The following is a 23,550-nucleotide window of genomic DNA, read 5'->3' as shown; positions in this document are numbered from 1 at the left end:
TAAATAATGCTATTTAACTAAAGTGAAATTGAAACTCTTGAGAAATGCACTGGTTTGGGAATGTAAGACGGACAGAATAAATCTTCCATAGAAAGAATTTCCTGTGAGGAAGGTGACATTTATTTTGGCCTGATTCTTTTACTGAGAAAACTGAAAACTTAAGGAGAAACAGCTTGATACTTCTTTTGAGCATGGATGGTGAATGTCATAGATTTTTCTCCTTATTTAACTCTTTCTCCCTCTTTTTAATATTGCTGAAATGGCATGCAGATAATTAAAATGATCTTAAAGGCGGTATTAGGTTAGAGGCACGAGCAGCAATTCTAAACTCAGTGGCCACACTTCTGCTTAGAATTGGGGTCAGATAATACAGTTTTGTGCTGAGGCATCTGTACTTATAAAAATGTATGATAAATTTTCATCTATAAATCTCTGATATGCATATCAAGCTGCCTAAGTGCCGGTATTTTCAATCAGAGCTAAGATATAAGCTCATATTCCCCACCACCACCTCCAGCCCTGCCTCTGTCTGGATAAGCCAGCTGTCCACAAAGCCCGGGGGGAGCCCCATCAGGAGTTTGATTTTCCTTGTCCATTCAAAGTCCTATCCATGTCTAACACACTCCAGGCTTGTCTTCCTACTCTGTCTGGAGAAGCCAAATGTTCCAGACAGAACAGAAAAATGTGAGGTTTGGGCTTTGTGTGGCAATTTAATAACCAGTTTTCATGAATTCGTCCAAAGTGGCTAGATATCTTTGAGTATGGTGGTATGCATTCATTTCTGGATGTTTGTAATTTCTGAATATGAGTCAATAACAGTCAGTTACAGTCTCATTTTAAGCACTTACCTGCAATCATATGAAACATGTCTATGTCATATTTATTGGTTTAATATATTTTCTCAGTCATGGGGGAATCCTAGTGGCACCAGGAAGATATAAAGGGAATTCAGAGCTTTCTTCCCAAACTACGGTTCCGAGGATCATTGAGGGAAGACATTAACTTCATAATCCTTTATGAGACTTTTAGCAAAAGCTCCCAACAATTTAGGAAAAAGCCCTTAGTCAAAGTATCCTATTAAACTGAGAATTTATACTGAGGTGCTGAACTATACAGATTAACTCTTCACTGAATCAAAGAATAAATTGGAAGAGATACCTCTTGGTGGTAGTTCAGGGGCTTTCCCCAATTCCTCCATGTCTTCATTCTTTTAAGGATGTTTTAATTTGTTTGTTTCTTTTCCCCTAACAAATTATCAGTTTTCTTTTTCCTATTATCATTCTAATTTGTTTTACTATGCCCCCATTTTGAATCGCAGTTCAAATTTTTAATCATTTTTTATTATATAAAACAGCTTAAGAAAAATCCATTTATACAAATTAACCAACCTGGCCTGATTTATATAATTGTTGTCAAGCTTGCTATATTGGAAGGGCTTTGAATGCTCTAAAATGAGCCACATCATTATTATTAAAGCAACAATAAACTGAAGGTTTATGGCATTTCAGTATATTAAGCCAGTCAACATTTTATTTCATACAGTTAACTGAAAATGTGTTTTCATAAACACCAATATCTTATATTGGACCTTCATAATGTCTTGGAAGCAACTGCCAGTGAAAGATTGAAAATCATATAACAAGATGCTTTGTTACTGGGGAAATCTGTGCAGTGTTGCAACCTAGGTTTTTGCATAGCCATAGCATAATAAATTGCAGCGTCCATTTATCACAACTTCCAAAAAATCAGCTAAGGAAAATAAATAGCCAAGTGATGGTATAATTTTGGGCCAGCTTTGCCTCTTGCCAGCAAAGAACTCATTTCAAACCACATGCAAGGAACGTGACTTTGTATAATAAAAACTCCAGTCTAAACTTGGCATTCTTGATTATGCACAGAATAGATCAGCTACGACGGCTGACGTTACGTGATGTGAAATGGAATTGCACAGACTCCTATTTAACCATTAGGGGACTATAGGCCTATTCCTAAGAAAGGCAGAGCGATGAAGAACATGCTATAGTTTTCTCTAGCCACACCTGATTGCCCTCTATTGATGGGAAAGTCTGAAGAGAGGCTGTAAACATATGAAACTGAATGTGGTTTTAGCAGGGAAGAACTTGATTCAGTTTCCATATTACATAGCCCAAGGCAACCACCACTGAATGTCTTTATAGACTCTATTCCAGCCGTTCCTGTCAACAACATGCATCTACATTTCTCTTTGAATCCTCACTAGGGCTTCTGTTGGCGTGGGGGAAAAAATATAGGAGACAGGCAATTGATTAGCATAGATAGGAGATTTAGCCAGTAGTAATGCACTCTACATACAGTACATGTTGTTGGCAAGTTGTTCTATTTTGTTTCCCACCTTGTCTAATCCAGTGGTTTTCAAATTTTTTTTTAGGTTGCAGGACCTGATAGTTTTTTAAAAAAAAATCTTAGAACTGGAATCAAGAAAGAAAGCTCTAGTGACACAAGATTAGCTGAGTTGCAGTGAACTTTTTTTTTTTTTTTAATGCCTTTAATATCTCACCAAATCCCATCAAGTTCTAGTGGAATCCTAAGACCAGTTGGAAAAACCCTGGTCTAATCTATGTCTTATATTCCAAGTTTCTTCTCCTTGTGTTGCTTCTTTTTTAGTTATTTAGTTATTTTATCTGTTGTGGTACTGATTTTTGTGTCACTGCAGTTTAGTTCTGTTTTCTTCTCCAGTCATGGAAACACCCAGAGTGCAATGAAACAAAAACCAGTTTTCGTCTGATCTCCTTCAAAAATGCACCCATGCCCGGTTAAGCAGATCAGATTCAGTCACAGCCTGCACTTGAGCCTTTGTTCTAGATCTGATTGGGGTTTGTATGTTATGAGTTTTGTGGGACATTTCCCCCTCTCTCACAGTACTAATCTCAGGAACCCCCAAGAGGTTCATATAACAGAAATAAAATACTTATTCAGGAAAAAATATACTGATCATATGTGATATTCAAAAAAAGGCTGTGATCAGTTTTATGATGACAATCAGTCAGGGAAAGGCAATATCCAGGTGTTTCCAAATTATGACTCCCAGAATCCCCCACTATTGGCCACAATTTCTACAGCATTTATAGTTCAGTAACATCTTGACTCATCCATAGGTTGCCCACACCTGATAACTAAGTAGGAGTTTTACTGTCTCCCTCTTCAGTTATTTCCACACCAGCAACATACAACATCTTTGTGGCATCACTCAGCCATCACTGAAGTGACATAAAGCCTGTCCTTGTTACTATTCTTTTGGCACAATGATGGTTGGATGACTCTAGAAGATGCTACACATCCCTAATGTGGAACTGACCTTCCTCTCCAAATGCATATACTCCAGTTAACATTGACATGCAATGACAATGGGTCCGGTTTTTTTGTACAGCTATAAATGCTTCAAACCAAATGCTGGTCTCCAGCTAACCACCAATATACTTTTTAAGGTAGCCTAGTTTTTTAATTAACTAATTTTTTTTTAAAAAAATCACAGATATCAGCATAGGACTTTTCTAACAATGAATATACCTATTGACTTCTTCATGTTGGAAATCACCCCTCTGAGAAATCATTCCTTTTAAAACATGGAGAGGAAATCTGCAGCCTCTACAGCAGTGTTTCTCAACCTTAGCAACTTTAAGATGTGTGGACTTCAACTACTTTTCTTACAGGTAGTAGCACCTAAAGGAGCCAAATCAACATCAACAATCTGTAATGTTTCTGATTTTGAAAATGTTAAATGAAACATGTAATTACCCAGAAATCATAACAAGTGGTGATCAAATGATGTTGATCACCACTTGTTTACTGTTTTAATGTTTTAATAACATTAATATTTAATGTTTTAATAACATTAAAATAGCATAAATTTAATGTTATTTTGATGTTATTTACCCACCACTGAACATATTTTTTTCTGGGATTAAAGAACATACAGAGATGTTCAAGACACTTGGTTTTATTCAAACAGGTTGTAATAAGTAAAGCCTACCTGAATTTTTCCTGACTGCCTGAATACAGTCTGTCTGAAGAATAAGAACATTATATGAATACAGTACATTATAACTGGATTGTCATAAGGTAGCATGCATTGATTAAAACAAGGTCACCTGGTGGGACCCAGAAGCGGGTCTTCTCTGTCATGGCCCCTACCCTTTGGAACCCCATTCCATCCAAGAGTCGCACAGCCCCCACCTGGCCCTCTTTAAACAAGCCTTTAAAACCTGGCTTTATCCTTAGGCCCTGGGTCAGAATCAGTGGTAGACCCCTTGTGGGATCTTCCAGTTGTTTAACTGATTGCTGTTTTTCTCCAGACTTTCTTTCTGATTATATATTCTGTCTTTCTATGGGTATTTTTTTTTAATGGTTGCATCCTGTAAGCCACCCATCTCATACAGATTGGGGTGGCCTATACAATCAATCAATCAATCCAATCAATCAATAAGCAAGCAAGCAGACAGACAGACAGACCTCTAACAGTGTACTACAGTAACATTACATTTTATTTCCTGTTTGTGATACCTTCTGATTGCTTCACTCTGTTGAATGACATTTGGGCTCTGGAGATTGGTTGATTTTAGTTCATGAAAATATGAGACCTCAAGGAGGTGGGTTCTCCCTCTCCCTTTTAGCAATTACTTTCAATTTTAGATACAACTGCTATCTGGCTTCTATCTATTTAGGTTCTGAGCTAATTTGTGTAAAACATAGCTGGTATTACATAGATAAATTCAGAGCTCAGATAAATCTGTGAGAAAGTCTGCATAAACTCAGCTTTTGTAGGTCAGTTTAGTATCTATACTTTTCACTGTTGTTCCAAAGGGATGCAGAACAGGAAATGGGCTGCACTGCAGATATTGGAATAATTTAATACAGCTGTAGACAAACACATCACCCTGCAGACAGCCTCTTAAAGACTGTCCTCTTTTCCACCCATCCCCACGCTTCCAGAATAAAGGAGTTATCTGTGCTTTCAAAGAGTAATCGTCGAAGCAGAAACAGGAATCTGTTTTTCATGCAGAAGGAGGAAAACTATGTGGCGTTAGCTGATGGCTACTACATGTTTTTGCTGTAACCTTCCCAAGAGAAAGGACCACAGTGCACTGTGTACAAATTCTCCAGGTTTTTTTTACATACTGTAATACCCTAAAATGAACAAAGAACCATGCTTATTTTTTTAAAAAAGGCCCTTTATACATTACTAGCTGCATTGCAGTGATTTCTTTAAATCTTTGCCATACATGTATGCAATGAATAGTTTCCCTACTCCCACCCCCACTACCCAATCATCTTCATTTCCCAATACATGTGCCTTTTGTTTCGCCAGCTGCAGGAGTTCAGGAAAAAGCTGTAGAATCTTTGAGGAATACAGAACAATAGCTAAAAAGCTTCAGTGTCTGCTTTGAAGTATCTCCTTGCATGCTTGAAGGCGTTCAATGGACCTCCTTTATTTATTTATTTATTTATTTATTTATTTATTTATTTATTTATTTATTTATTTGGCGTCTTAATCCAATTCTCACAGCCTTTGACTGAACATGCCATGTGATATAATGATACCCAAACTGAGGAAAAAAAAAAAAAAGGAAAGAAAACAAGTGCCAGAACAATCCCATTTTTAGACAAACAAAGAAATCCTTAGATTTAGACAAAGAAAATAAATCCTTAAAGTGTAATAAATCAAATCAACATTTGACCCGGGTTTGACATTTTTGTTATACTGTTCAAAAGAAAACCATTGCAGTTTTCAGTTCCTAATTTCTGAGGGTTCATGTTGTTTGTAACTGTAACTATCCAAAAAATAATAACCAACTAGGTATATGGGGGGGGGGGGACTCTATATTTGTTAACATAACAATAACAATATTCAGAAAAGGAATTATTTTATTAATTAAACCATTATCCATGTAAATGTTAAATATTAATTTTCCCATTAATGCAATAGTCCAAATCCGTCTCTCTAATAAATAGCTGATTATCCAAATATTTTTTGCCTTTGACAAGGATCAGTTATGTTACAATTAAGCTTTTCCATTGTTATACCTATTTCCTTTCAGAACAGTTTCCCAGACCCTACAAAAATGTTAAATCACATATATTATTTGCTATCTGTTGTTAAATTTTAGAAATGATGATGCCTTTAATAGAGAATTTTCCATCTCAGATCAAAATCTCAATTTGTGTTATTTCTCTGGTTGCTTCATAAAATATTCCAACTGACTGTTTTGAAACTAACATATTTCTGGTTGATGGTATTGAAAAGTATCCTCCCCAAACCTAGGGCATTTTGTTGAAAATCTTGTAGAGTAAAATAAAAGTTTTTTTTTTTGAAGTATAAATAATAAAATACTACTCTTTAATGGAAGTTTTGATAAGTTCATTGAAGAAATCATAGAAAAGAGACTATGGACAAGTTTATCTTTTCTTCTAGAGTTGTAACATTGCTTGTAAGAAAGGATTTTCAGTTAACAGAAGTTGGGTAGCAGATTTATGAGTTCAAAACATAACCTTAAAGGGATATCCATAATGAATAATTTGTTCTTTGACTATAAATAAATAAATAAATCCAGATTAATAAAATTTTCCATGAGTATCCAGTCTGTATTAAGATCATTGTTATTAACATGAATCACATACTTGCAATGTTTCATATTAAACTTGTACACTATGTACCCCAAACCCCCAGATTTCTAGTTCTCAACTTATTGCCAAAATTAAAATGGAAGTAAACAGGAAGTATCTGAAACATTCAAGTTTGGGAATAACATTAATTTTAAAAACACTAATTTTATCCAATAAAAAAGCACTGTAAAGCACTCCATTTTATGAACAAACTCCTTATAGAACTACATATGCCTTTATAATTTGCAATAAAAGCCCTCTGAAATTTTTAACAACATTAATTCCCAAATATTTAATTTGTTCATATTTTATTGTTATACCAGTAACATATTTTAAAAACCATATTGTTCCTTAGACAGCAGATATAACATGCATTCAGATTTTTTATTATTAACTTTTAAACCAGCTGAAGTTGAAAATGTTAGCATACTTTGTTTAACTCCATTGCTACATTATAGGAGTTAGTAATTGAAAATATAATGTCATTTGCAGAAGGAATCCTCTTACATTCCTTATCATTATAAATGTATGCCTTGTATACATTTATTTTGATGAATGTGTTGAGCAAATATTTCTATTACAGTGCAGTGAAAAAGAAGACTGTTCTTTTGTTTCCTTTCTTATATTGATCCACTGTGAATTCAAATTATTTGTTGTGTGGCCTGCGACATTTGATATTATTTATTAATTACATTTTCAAGTTTAGAACCAAATTCTTAACAGGCTAAAAACCTTATTTCTGAAAAAAGAAAAGACCAATTTACATTATCAAAAACTTTATGGATATTCAAACTACATAAAGTAGTAATAAATCAAACCTTTGACAGAGTCAGTTAATATTCATTCATTTCCTTAATGGATTAGAGGTTTGTCTATGGGAAATAAAGCCTTATCAATCCTAATAGATTAAACTACAAATTATCCACTTTAATCTAGATACAATTATAGCAATAACATATCTTCAGTACAGAAGCTCCCCCTAAAATTTGTGAATGTAGGTCTAATAACACTGTAATTACAAGCTATCATGATGTCGGCTGTAGGGGTTAAAACTTGCAAATGGCAGCATGGCATTGTGACACTCTTAACTGACCTGTTGATATGTTACATGCTTATTTAATTTTTTTTATTTTAAAAAAATAATTATTTTGCTGTTACAGTTGATAATATCATGTATTATGGTTATTCTCTTTTTATATATTTAATTTTTATTTAAACTTTTAAACAGGAAGATAAAAACTATCACAAATTAATATAAAATAAGGAAGAAAAAAATCAAAGAAAAAGCAAAAAGTGCAAGAAAAGAAAAAAAAAGTTGAAAAAAGAAAAGAAAAAAGATATAAAGAAGTCCCTTCCAATATTCTTCACAGCAATTATAAGTAAAAATATACTTTAATCTCTTTCTCTAAAGTTACATCATTAACATTAGAACATTACTCTTCTTCCTATAATTTATCCTGTCTAATCATCAAAACCATAAATTACAAGCTCATTTTTTTCATTTTTACAAATGAAAAAGTCTGTAAGAGGCTTCCAGTCACCAATAAACATAGATAGTGTCTTCTCTAATCAATGAAGTCAATTTATTCATTTCAGCAAAATCTGTCACTTTCACCAACCATTCCTCCATAGTGGGTAGTATTGAATCTTTATATCCTTGTGCATGTAGAAATCTTGCTGCAGTAATCATATATTAGAATAATCTTCCATGGCTTTTTTCTGTTTATCCATTAATCCTAAAAGGGAAAAGTTCCAACTTCAATTGAATATTGATCTTTAAAATCCCATGTATCAAAGTATGTATATGAATCCAATTTTTTTTAGCTTTTTTACATGTCTACCAAGCATGATAAAATGTCCCTTCATGCTGTTCACATTTCCAGCATACATTTGAAGTGCCTTTATACATTCTAGATAATTTCTCTGGCATCGTGTACCAACAATACATCATTTTATAAAAATTCTCTTTGAGATCATAACACAATGTAAATTTCAACCCTTTTAACTGCATATTTTCCCATTCATCCATCTGTATATTACAACCAAAATTCTTAGCCCACTTTATCATACATTCTTTAACCTGTTCTTCCTCTGTTTCAAATATCAACAAAAGTTTTTACATTTTAGCAATTACATGTTCATCAGTACAAAATTGTATATAAAATTCTGACTGACTTTGCTCCATACCATGTCTTTTTATTAATTTTAAATCTTTCAAATAACTGTAAATGAGAAAACCATTGACAAATATATCCTTCGTATATTAATTGTTCTCTTGATTTGATTTTAAATTTCCCCTGAGAGTATTCCATTAAGTCCCAGTACATCAACCATTTATCTTTATCAGCAATTTCTCTTCTATAATATGCTTCTTGAGCTGAGATCCATAAAGGTGTTTTTGGGCACAATCTAGGTTTATATCTATTCCACATTCTCAATATGGCATGTCTAATAAAATGATTTTTAAAGTCCACATTAATTTTAACTTTATCATATCATAAATATCCATGCCATCAAAGCCTCAGATCACGACCTTCTAACTATAAAAGTCTCTTGTTTCTCAGCAATACCCATTTTTTCATCCAGAACAAACAACAAGCTGCAAAATACAATTTCAAATCTTGTAAACCCAGTCCTCCTCTTTCCTTTGTATCTTTATATTTCACTCGTGTTTTTTCCCTTGCCATATAAATTTAGATATGCCTTTTTGCCATTCTTTAAATGGTACATCCATTGTCAAAACAAGTATTGTCTGAAACAAAAACATCATTATTGGCACAATATTCATTTTTATCACAGAAATTCTTCCCAATAGTGACAATTTTAATTTCTCCCATCTTAACATGTCCTTCTTAATTTCAATCCATGCCTTAACTTAATTATTGTGAAATAACATATAATTCATATTTGTCATAGTAATGCCCAAGTATTTTACTTTTTTCTCAATCTTAAAACCAGTTTTCTCCATCAGTTTATTTGATCTTCTAACTTCATATTTTTGTTAACATCTTTGTCTTATGATTATTAATCTTGAAACCTGCTAATATACCAAAGTCCTTTAATTTTCCAATTAATGCTTCTACTCCCTTTAGTGGATCTTCTAAAATTAATACCAGTTCATCCACAAATGCCCTTAGCTTATAAATTTCTTTTTTAATCTTAACTCCTATAATTCTCTGATCTTGTCTGTCTTCATTCAATACCTCAAGAACCAAAATGAACAAAAATGGAGACAGTGGACATCCTTGAATTGTCCCTTTTTGAATCCATTAACAATTATTTGTGCTTTCTGAGAAGTATAAATCGACCTTACCCATTTAATAAAATTATCTCCAAGGTTTATATGTTTCATAAGACTGAACAAAAAAATCCAATTCAAATTGTCAAAGGCCTTCTCTGCATCTAAGAATATCAATGTAGCTTGTTTTTCATTATGTTGCTCCAAGTATTCCAGAATATTCAAACATTTCTAATATTATCTCATAGTTGTCTTTTAGGTAAAAACCACATTGAACTTCATGGATAAAATCCTGTAAAATTATTTTCAAGCTTTCAGCCAGAATCATGGTAAATAGTTTGTAATCATTATTCCAATCAATATCAAAGATATTGGCTGATAGTTTCTTGTTAAAGTCAACTCTTGTCCCTCTTTAGGTATTAATGCTATGTTAGCCTCCTTCCAACTATCAGGAATCTTTTCATTCTGCAAAATAATATTCATTGTTTGTTGTAAATGTTGTAAAAGCTCATTTTCAAAATACAGATAATTGCCTCTGTAAAAGCTTAATTTGGTGAGTTCTAGTTATCATCCCTGGATATTTTTTTAAACTCTTTTTCCTTTTTTTAAATCTCATCTGGAAACATTTGCATTTTATCTTGCCTTTTCTTTTTAAGTTCTCTATTATGTTGTATAAAATACCCTCTTACAAAAGCTTTACTTGCATCCCAAGCCATCCTTACTTCTGTACCTTTATTAAGATTATTCTCAAAAACTTCCTTTAACTTCTTTTTACAATCCTCCCTACCATTTCTTTTTATAATAACATCTCATTCAATCTCCACCTAAAAGACCCATTTTTCCTTTTAAAAATTAAAGTCACTGGATTATGATCTGAAAAGGGTTTTGGTACTCTTTTCTCTTGTGTAGTATTCAAACTGGGATTTCAAACTAAGTACAATTACATCTGTATTGTCAATCCTAGTATTAAAATACTGCTGAAGAACTTGGTCTCTTGCCTTCTTCCAGACATAGTACACAAGTCCATCCCTTGGAACATTTCTTAATTTTGCAAAATGTGTATTGATCCTATAGACCTTACCAGTCTCTGTATCAGAATCATCTTCCTCCCGATCCAGGAAATCAGACAGAGACTTAACAAACTTTTCTATGATATCCTCTCCATTTTCTTCTGGAATTGCTCCAAATCATAAGCAGATATTTTTTTCTTTCAGTTCCAATAATGCCAAATTGTCCAAATTCTTCTCTATCTCTCTATTTATAACTTCTGTCTTATTTTTCAAAACATTCACTTTGTCAGTAATTTGTTTTAAGTCTGCAGCCAGTTGCACTACACATTCTTCAATTTTCTTCTTTCAGATCTTTTTTCATCCCTGCAAATCCTTCTTCCACTTCCTTTTTAACTGTTGCAGTCATCTTCTTGTGAAAGTCTTCAAACATTTTCTGCAATGAATCTGGTGAAATACCCTTATCTGTAATTTGTTCTAGTGAACTTTTGCATGCTTCCCCCAGTATGGCAGCTTTCCTTGGGCCTTCCAGGGTGAGAAAGTGAAATAATGTTGATTACTACAGTGAAAATAAAGGGCATCTTTATTTTCTTTTCTTTTCTTTCTTCTGCATTGTTTCTCTCTATTTTTAACACTTTAGTCCCAATTGGCTCTCCATATCACAGTCATACAGTTTGACTCATATTACTCTTATCTTCTTGTTTTGTAAAATCCACCAATTATTACTGTCCTTAAAAATAAACAATCAATATTCCCGTGTGAGTCCGGTCTGTTAATCAATTAATTTTACTATTTTCAAAGGCACTTTCATCAGAAAAAATTATTTATTCCAATTTTTAAAATCACTGTCCCCCTTGTCCGCTTGAAACTTTCTTATATCACAATCTTGTTAAGCTTTTTTCTTTCAAATTAGAATCCTTTAAGATACAGGGTTTTCTTTTTTACTCCTCTTCTTAATTTCAGAAAGATGGCACTCACCAAGAGTTTTGGATCTTCACTGCCATTTGGAATATCTCTCTTAGGTTGTAAATCAATTAAATTGTAAAGTGGTTAAGAAGATGACGCTTTTGCCAGTCAAATGTCCATAAAGGCTGCACAGCAATTTAGGGCATTTTGTAAATCTGACTCCCAAGCCACGTGACCTACAATCGACCACAAGAAACTAAATTCCTATAGCCTCTTCACAAGGAGAAGCTCTTCCAGAGCACAAGTGGGTAATCTCCCAATTTTTCCTTCCTCCAGAGAAATTTCTATCAGCAAGAACTATCTCCTGGCTGGCAATTCCACTGCTGTACTATCTCTGCTTACAGAGCCACTTGCAGAGATGTCTAACCATCCATAACGCCTCACCCAGAAGCTCCACGTATTATGGTTATTCTCCTGCAACTGCACAATAAATTGTCTTGCCAAATTGTTCCAAATCTAACATTTTGACATATACTGTCAGGCTAGATTGAAGACTAATCAATAAAATAATTAGCACACATAAAACTTATAGCAACAAAAGTAAAGATCTAATACAGTGAAGTACCACAAGCCACCACCTCCAGCCAACTCAGACCAAGCATCCTATGGATTCTTCTTTCCAAACAAGGCCAATATATCCAACTGGAAGCTTTAAAATGACATTCTCCTCTGTAACACACTCTATATAGGGCTGTTCTTGAAGGGCATCCAGATGCTACAGCTGGTGTAAAATGTAGCAGTGCAGGCAGTTATGTGTGTTCCTCAATCAGGGCATGTTAAATCTCTGCTTCACAAGCTGAATTGGTTGCCAGTTTGCTGCCTGGTTCAATTCAAGGTGCTGGTAATGATTTATAAAGCCCTCCATGGCATGAGATTGGATTATTTGAGGGACAGCCTCTCCTCAATCATATCTACCATCCCATCATGTCTGGTAGGAGAGTCATGCTAGGCTCCATCTATTAAGGAATGTCATCTGACGGGACCCGGGAGGAGAGTCTTTTTTGCATGACACCCACCCTTTGGAACATCATTTCTCCAGAGGTGAGACTGGCCCTGACCCCGCTGGCTGTTTGGAAAGCTCTGAAGACATGGTTTTGTCTTTGTGCTGGGGATCTGGTGGAGGTATGGAGTCTGTGAGTTGGTTATACTGTTAGTAATGTATGGATTGCACTTTCCTGGAGATTATGTTTTATGGTTTGAATTGTTTTAATTGATATTTAATGTTTTTTATTCTAGCTGTTTATTTGTAATTATTTATTGTTTTTTGTTATTTGTGTGAGCTGCCCAGAGTCACATATGTGAGATGGACAGTTATATAAATTGAAATAAATAAATAAACGAATAAGTAGAACTTTGTAAAAAAAAATATATATATATATATATGGAAATATAGATCATTATAAAGAAACTACTTCAGCATTATTATGTTCATTTTACAGATAGGAGCTGATGATAATAGCAGTTTGCTTAAATCTAACTACTGTGTGGCTTTTGTGAGATTTTGAATCAAGGATGTCTTTAAGAACATGTTTGGAGTCCAATCTCATACAACATCCAAGGGAATTCAATCTGACCGGCTTCTGATACGTGTGAAGTTCTTTCCAAATACTTTCACCTTCCAGGACAATTCTGTAAGTATAACAGGATTTTTATAGAAGATACTGAAATCTTTTCATAAAAGGAAGGGACAACTGCACTTGACTAAATCCATTCCCCTCCCTAACCCAAAATTTCTTAGAAATGCTAATAATTCTGATGACAAAATAGATACTGCAATAGATTCTTCTCCTGATTCTTTTAACATTGTGATTTTTCTAACACTGCACTTTTTCTTTATTACACTTATGACTGTATTTTAATATTTTAGGCATTATGAATGGTAGGAATTTATCTAATCCTGTGTAAACTTTGCCCATTAATCAAAACACTTTTGAGTGGAAGAGCCATGTTTAAATAACACTTGAACACATTGGTACTGAATCATCTCTAAATAGTGACAAGCAGTCTTGATCCTTTACTCCTGTTAGAAAAAATTATGTTTCATAATTTTTCTACTATCAATTTTTGAGTAATGTCAGATTTACAGAAAGCCTAGTTCTGAACATTTGGAGAAACAAAAATGTATGTGGTGCTACCTGTGGAATATGAGGGAGCTTTTTGTTCTCACTCTTATAACTACAGATGCCATGTGAGATTTATTCACACGAATTAAAACTTTTGAAAAGTAAAGCAAATAATTTGTGGAAAATAGCATTAAAGCTCAAAAAGGGTAAAAGCAACAATCCAGATTATATTAATACAGCCATGGGAAAAAGAAAGCACACTCTCTTTGAGTTCTATGGTTTTACGTATCAGGACATAATAAAAATCATCTGGTCCTTAGCAGTTCTCAAAAGTAGGTAAATACAACCTCAGTTGAACAACAGCACATGACATATTACACCATGTCATCATTTATTTTACAAAAAGAAAGCCAAAATGGAGAAGCCATGTGTGAAAAACTAAGTCCACCTTATGATTCAATAGCTTGTAGAACCACCTTTAGCAGTAATCACTTGAAGTAATCATTTTCTGTATGACTATCAGTCTCTCACATCATTGTGGAGGAATTTTGGCCCACTCTTCTTTACAACATTGCTTCAATTCATGGAGGTTTGCACGCATTTGTTTATGCACAGCTCTCTTGAGGTCCTGCCACAGCATTTCAATCCGGTTGAGGTCTGGACTTTGACTGGGCTGTTGCAACACCTTGATTCTTTTCTTTTTCAGCCATTCTGTTGTAGATTTGCTGGTTACTTGGGATCATTGTCCTGTTGCATGGCCCAATGTCAGCCAAGCTTTAGCTCTGGACAGATGGCCTCACATTTGACTCTAGAATACTTTGGTATACAGAGGAGTTCATGGTCGACTCAATGACTGCAAGGTGCCCAGGTCCTGTGGCTGCAAAACCAGCCCAATCATCACCCCTCCACCACTGTGCTTGACGGTTGGTATGAGATGTTGGTGCTGATATGCTGTGTTTGGTTTTTGCCAAACATGGCGCTGTGCATTATGGCCAAACATCTCCACTTTGTTCCCATCTGTCCAAAGGACAGTGTTCCAGAAGTCTTGTGATTTGTTCAGATGCAACTTTGCAAACCTAAGCCATGCTGTCATGCTCTTTTTAGAGAGAAGAGGCTTTCTCCTGGCAACCCTTCCAAACAAACCATACTTGTTCAGTCTTTTTCTAATTGTACTGTCATGAACTTTAACATTTCACTTGCTAACTGAGGCCTGTAGAGTCTGAGATGTAACTCTTGGATTTTTTGCAATTTCTCTGGGCATTGCACTGTCTGACTTTGGGGTGAATTTGCTGGGACGTCCACTCCTGGGAAGATTGGCAACTGTCTTGAATGTTTTCCACTTGTGAATCATCTTTCTCACAGTAGAATGATGGACTTTAAATTGTTTGGAAATGGCCTTATAACCCTTCTCAGACTGATGGGCAGCAACCATTGCTTCTCTAAGACAATTGCTGATGTCTTGACTCTCTGGCATTGTGTTAACACACACCTCAATGCTCAAGACCAGCAAACTCCTCAAACTTCAGCTTTTATAGAGGTAGTCACACTTGCTGATGATCAATTGATCAAGGGTGTTTGATTAGCAGCGCCTGGCTGCTACTTAGCCTCTTCATACCTATGGAAGTAGTAAGGGTGTACTTAGTTTTTCACACATGGCTCCTCCATTTTAGCTTTCTTTTTGTAAAATAAATGATGACATGGTGTAATATGTCATGTGTTGTTGCTCATCTGAGGTTGTATTTACCTACTTTTAAGAACTGCTAAGGACCAGATGATTTTTATTATGTCATGATATGTAAAACCATAGAACTCAAAGAGGGTGTACTTTCTTTTTCACCTGACTGTACGTGAATATGCCATCATGGTACAAGTAAATGTGGTTTATGAAAATATCTTTTTAAAATAGAGTATGCTAAACAGCATCCACTTACTTCTGGCTCTTTAATACTTTCCTCTGTGTTTTCTTAATCCCCTCCCCCAGTTTAATTTATAGTTAAAGAATATCTTTTGCAAAGTTTTAAATGAACGCATTGTGTAATTTCTGTCGCTTTTCTTCCTACCAGCATGTAGACATATGTGTGATTGCCTAATTAAACAGTACTGCTACAGGATGAAAATTAGCAGCAACCCTCTTTAGATGAAAATTGCATAAAGAAATCATTAATCCATTGACACAGTAAATAGAAAGTAAAGAAAACAACCTATAAATAGAATATTATCTTGGTACAGAAATGTCAGGCTGCCGTTGGAAGATGCTACTGTCACGTGGTTTCTCTCCTCCCAGCTCCTAGAAAGTCTGGTGAGGTGCCAAGTGGGGATGGGAAGTAAAACTGGGAAATTCAGCTTGATAGGTGTAGCAAGGCCTGAAGGTTTAATTGCTCCAATAGGTATCAGTATATGCCTCCTAACTGACACTGGTATCCTTCTGACAACATTTTGGTTGTACTTGTTTTAATTTAGAATGTTTGAGAAATATTACTGTGTATCACAACTGTGCCCTGAGTACTTGATTGAGAAGAAAGCCAGAATATAAATCAAATAAATGAGTAAGTTGATCTTAAGATTGATTTAGATAGCCAGTTCTAGGGGGCATGAAACTTTAAACCTATGGGTCATGAAACATGAAATTTTGATGGATACAGAGAACTTGACAGATTAACCTCCTTAACAGATTAAGGAATGTGGTAGATATAATTCCAGCATTTGACAAAGTACCCATGACAGGCTAATTAGCATGTTAGTTAAGTGTGGGATGAATGACATGAACATTAAGTAGATGCATATTGTACTCCAAGAGTGCTCATCAATGGTTCTTTGTCAAATGAGGAAGAGATACTGAGTAAGGTATCACAGGATTCTGTTCTGAATCATCTACAGTTTAATGTTTTGATTAATGACTTAGATGAAGAAATGGAAAGATTGCTTATCAAATCTGCAGAGGACAAAAAATTGGGTTGGATACTTAATACTCTAGAAGAAAAATTTGAAATGATAAGCTAGAGAAATTGGCTGAAAGTAATAGAATGAAATTTAATAGAGATAAGTGAAAGTTCTTCACTTAGGAAACAGAAATAGTTATAGGATGAGACAGTTATAGGATCTGGCTTAGTAATAGTATTTGCAAAAAAGATCTTGGAATAATAGTTGATTGCAATCTGAATATAAGCCAGCAATATGATGTGGCTTCAAAGAATGCAAATGCAATTTTAAGAAGCATCAAGAGTTATAATTTCCAAATCCCAGAAAGTAATTCTGTTTGAATTGTTCTTTTTGTTTAGAGTAATTCTGCTCTATTCTGTTTTGGTCAAACAGTCCAAATACTGTATACAGTTGTGGGCACTGTATACTGTATATTCTTAGTTTAAGAATAATTTGGAGAAATTGGAAAAGGTTCAGTGAAGGCAACAGCAATGAATAGGGGACTAAAATCTAAGTCCTATGAAGAGATTGAAGGAGCTGAGCATATTTAACCTTGAGAAAGAAGAGTGAAGAATAATATATAATGGGAGATCTTCTATATAAATAGAACTACTCATATACTGAAATTAATATATAGTGTACAAAAGTGTTTTCAATTTGGATATCACTGATTTGTAATGAGAATCTTTGTCAGATGGGCAACAGCATATTAACATATAGATTGATCAGGCTAAATATACATGTTGCACACCTTTCCCATCTGTAGTATATTTAGATAAAAGAAGCAGAAACTGAGACCCATTTATAAAGCACATTTTTGAATTCTTGGCAGAAGCCCAAACTAATTAACCTAGAGAGAAAGTGACAGAACATGTTAATATGTAGTGATAAAATTATTTTGATAAATTCATGTATGTTTTCCATGCCAAATTCACAAACTAAAATCAAAGTTAAGACAGTATCTAATGTTGCATTAGATACATATTCATTTGCTACAGTCCAGTGTTAACACTCTAATTATTTAACAGAGGAATTGCTCAGAACAAAAGAATAGTTCCAATTTTCTCTGTACTCTCCATTTGTAAGAGATATGAATTGGAAATTGACTGTAATTAAAGTCTGTGTATAATTCCCAGTAGAACTGTTTGTGCAATTATTCATTCTATTATTAAAAGTATACAATTTCATCTTGGTGAAGGGTGAACTGATAAAAAATAGTGAGGATAGTTTTATTATAACTTCAAGTGTAAATACATTTAGGCTGAGGATTTAATAGAAGTACTAAAATGCATCAATAATAAAAGGCAAAGTTCAGTTATGTTAATATCTATGTAACTCATCATATAAGGTAGCATAAAATGCAATGGAAGAGAAATTCCTCTGAAACCTGGGCATTTTTTATTCATTATTGTGAACAAGTAAAGTAATAAGTATAGTGAACAAGTATAGTTGTTTGATAAGTAAACAACTATATCAAATCCAATGGTGATTTTTTTGAGTCTTAGTTTATCTTTTTTTTAACTGAATAGCAGAGATTGATATAATATTAATGAAAACTCTGTTTGCCAAGTCAAAATTGTATATGCTATATCCCTTTGGGATGTGCAGCACCCTCAAATCAGTTTGGTTTAGAAATACTGTAGCTGTGGGTTCTGTTGGTATACACACACACACATACACACAACACTTACGACACTAGATCCACTTGTTCAGTTTCTCTGATCTTTTGCTAAGCCACCATTCTGTAGGCAACAAACAGCGATAGGGTTTCTTTGTTATTGAGGTCCATGGTCATTTAATTGCCCCTCATCTTAAATATCTTAACATCAAGGTACATGTGACAGTAGCATCCGTATCTATACCTTCTAAATTAATAGTAGACGTGGAGGACAATTTTAGTAGACTCCATAGTATTCAAATCTCACTATTAGACTTGGAAGGAAAATTCCATCAATGGTAGTGCTACAAGGTCTGGACTGCCAATATCCAGATGGCCACTAAATAGTGCAAAGAGATACAGAAAACTCTAATATCTGATTTTTTTTTGCCTCCCAGATCTGGTACCTATAATAATAGAAAATTTCTTTCTGTAGCAAATAACATCTCTGGAGGGAATTTTCATTAGGACAGTAGTTGGAAAAAAATGTTTACATCTCTACTCTTCACATGTCATGATTGCTGTTAAAATCAGGCTTCCTTCATGTAACTACTATTTTGTAAAAACATAGATTTGTTTGGTAATCATATATATAAAATTTCATATCTCATTTGCCCCTAGCCCTGAGTGTCAGGTGTGCATGATGAAGTATTTGTCATGCACTCAATGATCCCCTTTTAAAAATGTAGTGAATATCTTGGTGACATCATCTTCCAGTTGGAGTCTTCCCACATTTTCTTATTGCTACTCCCATCGTTTTCCTTCCACAGCCAAAAATTCCATTAAAGAGAAAAGATGGAACAATTGCACAATGTCTTTTGACTGATTGTGCTAGAAGGCCATCTGGAAACACCCTATGGCAGCCTTCGCCAGGGAGACGATACGTTTGTTCCTGGCATACAATACTGAATACAAGTTTATGTTCTATTCTTCAAGACTGTTAATAATCATCCAAGTGCCATTGCTTGTGAGAGCTTTGACAGTAATCGAGGACTTCCACAAAATGATTGTACACACATTTACTAATTACATTTGCCAGCGTTCTCATCTGCATGTTGTTTTGTCACATGGCATATCCTGTAATATAAACCCTATGAAAGAGCCATGCAAAGGCTATATCCATCTTACGTTCATTAAAAAGCTGCTAAAGCTGATAGACTTTATGAGTAGTGTTTGTGAATGTGTCGTTAACTTTGCATGCTTGCCAGGCAGCTTGTCCTGTGCTTTTACAAATGGGCAGATGATGACAAAGCCACCACTGATGTGTTTATACAGACATGTTTATATAAGCCAGCATGGTGCAACACCAGGGCTAAGACAGGTCCCACCGTAATATAACAGAAGGCGCATGACATCCTTCATGTCAAGAAAGTTTAAACAAGAATTATCTAGCTGGGTTAGGCTCCTCACTACACCTAAGAGTAGGACTGGCCCTGATTTGAAAGTCCCATCCATGGTGAATAACCTTATGGCTCGCTTTTCCTAAATAAGCGTATGACCAATTCATTTCTTGAAATGCCACCTAACATGGATACATTTCAAGAATTTGTACAAAGTATCATCAATTATTATTTTGTAGGTAGCTGGCAAAAACTATTTTCCAGTGCAGGAAGCTACTAGCCAATAACCATGCTTTAGAATCTTAGTAATTAATGCAGCTTTTAACAGCATTAGTGAAATCCTGGATTTTTTCCATCTCTTCAAGTGGTGCTAAGATCCAAATCTTGCTTGAAGGAAACACTAATATTATACAACCCTGCTGCAGTGCACCAAACTGACTGAACACATTGCACTACTGAGAACACTGCTATGTTCCCTGTAGAAGGAGCCTAACAATTAAAAGAACCCAAAAAGATAAGCAAAGCTAGAAATGATGCTGTTATATAGTTACTTTTAAATGGTGCAATGTATTAGCAATCGGATGGCAGGTGAAGTACATTTCCATGGCACTGAAAATCCCTTCATAATTATTTATAATTCTTCAAATAAACAGTTTATATACAAGTTAAATGTGGACAAAAGTCTGCACTCCTCCAAGTTTTTCAAACGGTCTGACACTGACAATAAATATAGTTATTTATATCACCAGACAAAGCATCTAGTATAGCTACCGTTAATTAGAATAGGAAAAAGGAAGGATACATATAAATATGATCTTAATAAACAGTACTATAATTAGCTTGATGCTTGACTGGAGCAAGGACAGTGGAAATAAGGGGGGAAAAATGAATGAAGTCATTTTAAATTAACAGATCAAATGATTCTCCATACTTCAGGTAAAAATGCAATTTTAATAGAAACACATAAGGCTTTGTTTGGAACAATATTAGATTGGATACTGTTACTGGAAAGCTGTTCATGGAAAGACCAAATGGACAATCATGGTTAAATGAGAGGAAACATACCTCTTGCTTCTCCAGCAGCACAGGAAAATAGGAAAATGCCTCGGTTTTATCTAACCCAGGTTGTTTCTAGAGTATGAAACAAGAGGCTTTCCCAGCTGCGCTTAGGCCATTTGTTCACTAGAGAGATATAGTATCTTCACTGCATCACTCAGCCAACACTGAAGGGATATAAAACCTGTGAGCTTTGCTGTGTTTTGGGCTCAAAATGACTGCTGACACTAGAAGATCCTACCAATCACTAATGAGGAAAGGTAAAGGTTAGTGGGAATGACCTTGGGAGACAGGGGGAAGAGCTGCGACTTAGACAATGGTCAGACAAGCAGCAGCTGAGGCCACGGAAGGAATGGAGGCATGGCAAACATCTCAGAAGGGACCCTCCCTAGTTTCTTGGTGTATAAAGGCGAAAGGGTAGAGATGTACTTTCAGACTTGCAAGATTCTGTTAATGTAACCTTACAATCAAGTTAGAGCTAACACTTCTGGGTGTGCTTCTTGTCTGGAAATGACATTAACCAGAAACTTTGAGCTATAGCCCTTCTACTAATTTGATAAGAGCAATTAAGATAAAGGGAAGACAGAGCTCTTGTATTTTCAATAGTAATATACAAAATGTTGATAAGAACATTGATTCATTTATTCCTGAGACATATTTTACTTGAAGGTAATTTCTGTACAAATCCATCCTGAGAAAAACACAAATAAATGAAGAAAAATCATCATTATAATTACTCTAAATGCAGCAGAATTCATAAAATATCTGAGAGTAGATAATGTGGATCATACAGTTCTACTAGAAGCCACCTTTCTTCTTCAGCCAGCAAGTCTGTCATTTCAGTGTGGGACTTCCGGTGGGGACAATGGCAGCTTAGTCATCTCTCCGTGAGAGGGGAGATGGTACCGTAGCTGGTTTGGTGGCCGGCAGTAAGTGCTGACCACCCAATTTGCTCCGGATTAAGGAGGAAGCAAGGAAATTGACCCATACGGTCTCCAGATGGCCGTTCCTTGAATGCTAATTGCTGAAACAGCAGCTTCAGTGAACAGCTTTCGAACTGAGCGGCCAGGAGGCGACAATGTTTGTTCGAAGCTGCAGTGCAGCCTTTATGGACACTGGAGCTAACCAAATTTCATTTCTAAACACTGTGGGTTATAACTATTTTTTTAATTTGAGACCTTCCTTTACAACAGACAAGTCATTCTGTTGGGGCTTATCCTTATTTTTGTGACTATATTTTTAAAAGAAGAAATAGAGCTTTAATTTGAATTTGATTAATTTGCAAAAAAGCAGGGGGGGGGAATTGGAATTTAAAAGAGACTTAAAAGTTACTTATTATGAAAAGGGATGATTTATTTGTTAGAAGTTTATTTTTCCACAAAATTCCATTTGCAGTAACAAGGTTTGCCTTTTCCATGGGAAAGTTTCTTGTTTTGGTAGACAGTGCCTGTTAATTGGCTCAGTTCTTAAAACAGAAGACGACTGTAATTTGATCCTTATCTGTTTTCTCTGACATGTGCCTCCAATTTCAGCTTGAAAGGCGAGTGCCTGCAATTACTGCATGAAAGGCACCAGAGGGTATGAACTGTCTGCTTACTTTCACTTATATAATACCTATGGTTGCTTATTTTGGGGGAAAAATAATAAGAAAATGGCTAGAAGAGGTTCCTTGAAGCAGCTGTTAGAAGATAAAACAATTCATCAATGTTTGATGAATTAGGAGCTAAATTTAAGTCCCTTGGAAAAAAGACAGGTTGGATAAGATGATTAATTTTGAAATGGAGGTGGGGACTGACTTGAAAGTGGATTCGGAGTTCAAAAAAATGCAGGATTATGAAGGTGATGTAAACAAAGATGCTGTGGATTTGAAAATGGATTGAAAAATGCCAAAGGACAAGAGTGATGTGGAAAAGGATGCCAGAATGGATTTACAAGTGAAATTAACTGATGTTATAATGATTAAAGAGGACATACAAATAATGGAAAAGAAGAGTGACTTGGAATGACTTTTTATCTTGGATTTGTAAAAGGATTGTGTTGAATCAGTGAGGCTGTTCCTGGGAAGAGGCAAAGAGAAACTCCTGGGGCTGTTTTTGGGAGAAGATAAGGAGAGAATGATGGAGAATCAACTTGTGGGACATTATTTGAAAGGGTTAAAGACTAAGGTTTACAAAATGAACTTTCTTGATTATGGTTAATATATATGTTGAGGTCTTTTGGTAGTTATTAATGGGAACTTTTTTTTTTTTTTAACCAGGACTGAATGACAAGGTTTTAAGGATCTGCGTAGAGGGATTAAAGTTAAAAAAAAATTGTTATTAAATGTAAGGAATTTTTATTTTTATATATGATAACAGCAGTCATGTTCCTATATATATAAGAATGGAGTTGGTGAAGATGGCAAAAATGATGGCTTTGATTCGAGAAAAGATACTGTGTAATTTTAATGCAAAGTGGAAAGCTTTTGGGGGCTTTTTGTGAGAAACAGACAAAAAATGAAATTAGGTTCTATGGATTTGATTAGAAATAACATGGGTTAATAGAAATAATTGGAGTTAAGTTATAAACTTAGAGCAAGAGGTTGATTATATTGTTACTTATATCTGTGGCAAGGAGAGTTGGAAGTCCATTGTTTTTCTTTTGTCGTTTCTCTCTTTGTCTTTTC

The 23,550-nt window shown here is 34.8% G+C and overlaps 1 protein-coding gene and 1 long non-coding RNA gene across 5 annotated transcripts in view; one reads left to right on the top strand and one right to left on the bottom strand.

The window, feature by feature from the left end:
* Nucleotides 1–23,550, bottom strand: part of FGF14 (fibroblast growth factor 14) — a 303,346-nt gene that overhangs the window by 223,430 nt on the left and 56,366 nt on the right. The window lies entirely within an intron of this gene.
* The window catches only part of LOC112540187 (uncharacterized), a 73,592-nt gene that overhangs the window by 39,371 nt on the left and 10,671 nt on the right, over nucleotides 1–23,550 (top strand). The window contains exons 3-5 of one of the 3 annotated variants that reach the window (XR_015795386.1): nucleotides 12,890–12,972; nucleotides 13,290–13,481; nucleotides 23,143–23,209. This is a non-coding gene — a long non-coding RNA (uncharacterized LOC112540187). The remainder of the gene's footprint in view (nucleotides 1–12,889; nucleotides 12,973–13,289; nucleotides 13,482–23,142; nucleotides 23,210–23,550) is intronic. The other 2 variants (XR_015795387.1, XR_015795388.1) reach the window with 2 other exon arrangements.

This window comes from Python bivittatus, unplaced genomic scaffold (assembly GCF_059951505.1).
Source record: "Python bivittatus isolate LINGU-HERP-01145 unplaced genomic scaffold, Pbiv_v1 ctg000060_np1212, whole genome shotgun sequence".
NCBI classification, from domain to species: Eukaryota; Metazoa; Chordata; class Lepidosauria; order Squamata; family Pythonidae; genus Python; species Python bivittatus.
The sequence above is the reverse complement of the archived record's forward strand: the minus strand, read 5'-3'. Positions and strand labels throughout refer to the sequence as shown.